The sequence below is a fragment of the Callithrix jacchus genome, chromosome 17 (assembly GCF_049354715.1).
Source record: "Callithrix jacchus isolate 240 chromosome 17, calJac240_pri, whole genome shotgun sequence".
Lineage (NCBI taxonomy): Eukaryota > Metazoa > Chordata > Mammalia > Primates > Cebidae > Callithrix > Callithrix jacchus.
This window is the reverse complement of record NC_133518.1, coordinates 76309640-76312823: the sequence shown is the minus strand read 5'-3', so window position 1 is coordinate 76312823 and position 3184 is coordinate 76309640. Positions and strand designations below refer to the sequence as shown.

At 64.0% G+C, this 3184-nt stretch overlaps 1 long non-coding RNA gene across 1 annotated transcript; it reads left to right on the top strand.

The window, feature by feature from the left end:
• The first annotated feature begins 680 nt into the window (after window positions 1–680).
• Window positions 681–2187, top strand: LOC108588886 (uncharacterized). The gene is made up of 2 exons (XR_004735667.3): window positions 681–893; window positions 1911–2187. It is a non-coding gene; the product is annotated as an uncharacterized LOC108588886 (long non-coding RNA).
• Window positions 2188–3184: the final 997 nt, after the last annotated feature.

Below are 3184 nucleotides of genomic sequence, written 5' to 3'. Positions count from 1 at the left end.
ACCCGGCGGCCGGGTACCAGCAGCCCCGACCTTCTCGCCAGCGCCTCAATGCCCAGCTCCCCACGCTTCCCAGGACTGGCCAAAAGACCGTCCTGGCGCGCCCGCCGGGTTTGGGGTACCCCAGCACCACTAGGAGAGGGAAATTGGAGCTTGGGCCTTAGGAGAAAAAAAGCTTTCCAAGCGGAACTCCGCTTGTTTACGCCAGCACCCACACACCCCCAAGCACACAAGCGCTGGCCAAACACCTCCAACCCCACGCCCGTGGTCGCCGGCGAACTAAGTGCGCGGTCACCCACCCCGCCACGTGCCTCCCGAAGGCCCGAGCGAACAGGGACCTGTTGGTTTTCCATCTTACCCCCTCTCCCCTCCCAAGTGCCTAAACAAAGCGGACCCGCGAAGCGACCACACTCCCCAACCCGGGCCAAAGGCAGGGAAAGAGGGAGCAGGTGGGAGCCAGCACCAACAGCCCGCCGGGCCGGGAACGCGACGCAGACTGGTGGTCTGGGATGCAGGGGACTGCCTGGGCTGCGCGAAGCCGCCCCCTTCGCTTCACTACACTTAGTGACTCTGAGGGACGTGCAACCCTCCCCGCATGCCGCTGCTGCTGCACCTACAATCCTGCCGCCCCCATGAGATATGCCCACCCGCTTGGCCGCCTTCCCCACACTCAGGTTTTCCTCACTCTCTCCCTGGGTTCGACGCGCCCGCGTAGCCTGAACTCCGACCCTGAGGCTCCGTGTCCCGGCCCCCATCGCAGGGGCGCGTCTAGGAACCAGAACCCCGCAGAATGAACAGACAAGATCGTGCCCCCAAGACCTGCGAGCGGGGCACCCGGGAGCTGCGAGCTGAATGCAGGTGGCGCGGCGACGAGGCCGCGGGCCCGCCCTTTGTTGGTAAACACCGCGCGGCGCCAGAGGCCAGCCCCGCGCGCCCTCTCAGCGTCCCCGCGCCGCGCCCGGTTCTTACCCGCGCACAGCGATCCCCAGAGGAGGGCGAGGGCCGCCCAGGGCGCCGTCATGTTCCGCGGCGCCGCCCCGCGCACACCCGGAGCCCGCGGGCAGGGCCGCACGGCGCTCCCGGGGCGCGCAGGGCCGGGCGGCGGCTGCGCTCTCCTTCCCGCTCCTTCCTTCGGTCTCGTTCCCCGTGCGCTTCCTGCGCCTTCGTCCCCGAGCAGCGTTCGGTCTCCAAGGGCCGGTCGGCGGGGCCGGGCTCAGGGCAGCTGCGGGCGGTGCAGGCTGCGGCCCGGGCTCCGGGGCGACGTGGGGGCCGGGGGGCGGCGGCGGGGCACGGGCCGGGGCGCGCCCGACTCAGGCATAGCGCGGCGGGGCTGGGCCCGGGCCCCCGGCGCAGGGGCCGAGTCCGGAGGGGCCATGAACGGGGGGAGGGGTGGGGGGAGGGGAGCTGAACCGAGTCCAAAATGGCTCCGGAGCGGCGGCCACGGAGCCGAGCCAGCGGGGAAACCCGGATGTTGGATACAAAGAGGCGGGCGGGCTGGGCGGGGAGGGGGAGGGGAGGCGGGCCCTCCGGCCGCGTGGTCCGCGCCCCCCTGAGGGGCGGGGCCCCAGAGAAACAACAACACGGAGGCCCCGCCCCCAGCCCGTGCAGTGTGGGAGGACGCGCGCACCACCCGGCTGGAGGGCGAGGCGGGGCGCGCGGAAAGAGGTGTTGGGAGTGGGCTCCTGACCACTTTGGCTGGGAGCCTGTGGCCATTACGCTCGCAGTTAGTGCCCGGCACGCTGGAGCCCACGCTCCTCACACCTGCTACCCTATGTAAGGTCTGACCGCGCGGAGAACGGCATGGTAATCTGTGACCTGCATGTACACCCCAGAGGAGTTCCTGGAAGAAACGATCAACCCCTGCAGCGGGCGCCTAACTAACCTGAGACGTTCTTCTATTGTTTCTGATTCAGGCCTCAACTGACAAGGCCACTGGACTTTGTAACCCAGCTTGGCCAAACTCGTGACTCCAGACTCCACCACCCCCTCCCAGCTTTGCCAACTTCCTGACTCCACACCCTAGGACCCCCTTCCAGCTTGCAGAACACCACTAGCTGTAACTTCTGTAGCTCTCCGCTGCCCACCCCAAACGTGTAAAACCAACTCCTCTCCCACCGCCCCTCACTGAGGCCCTTTCAGCCTCAGCCCTCCTGCACCCAGGTGAATAAACAACCATTTTGCTCACACAAAGCCTGTTCGGGAGTCTCTTTATTCAGAGCGAGCATTTTAACACCCTACAACCCCGGAATGAGTGGATAGCCCGGGACTCTGGCCCAGACTCCTCCGCGCCTTGGATTCCCCACCTATGCAGTAAGAGTCACAGTGAACGGTGGGAAAGTCGGATCTCTACTGATGGGCGAATTCAGTGGCAGAAAGAGGCTGACTTCCCTGAATTGACAAGCGGTCCCCCGTCCGCAATCCCTTGCCACACACTCAAAGGCACAGCTAGGAATCCTTGGGAGTGGTGATTTAAACCTAATCAAGTGAGGGAGGGGGCGGAGTCCCGCCCCTCCATGCCCAGCGGGTGGAAACGGGCGTCGGGCAACCTGCTTGCCCTCCCTAACCCCATCTTGTCCTCAGCAGTTCCGGACTCGCGCCCTCAGCGGCCCCGAGTTTCAGTCTGCGCCTTCAAAACTTCTTAACTGCCTCCAGAACCCTGCAGTTGGAGATCTTGTCTAGCACATGGTTTTGCTGTTTTCCTCACCTCCAACTCCCTCCTTGGGAAACCATCGTTCTCAGTCTCAGATTCCACCCTCCTTATCAAACCAGAGCTTTGGAAGGTCGTGATGGGGCTCCCAGCTAAAGAGGGCATGACTATCGTAGCTCAGGGATGAGGCTCCGAGATCCTCAGATAACTTTAATAATCCTCTGTCTGCTCTTGACTTGCCACATTCTTGCTCGGAGCAGGGCAGGACCACTGAAAGGGAGGTGGCACCTGGAGGTCTAGGTCATTTCACTTCTCTGAGCCTCAGTTTTCCCATATGCAAAGTGAAGAGGTTAGACTCCTGTAGGGCTGAGGGCCCCACAGGGTCGTGGGGTGAGCCTTATGCTGTGCTGAGGCGCAGGATCCGAGAAATAAAGAGACAGGACACAGAAGTACAAGGAAAACGCAGCTGGGCTGGGGGGCCACGCCACCTATAAGCAGAGTCAGGCGAGGCCCCAGATGTCCAGAAGCATGAGTATTTTA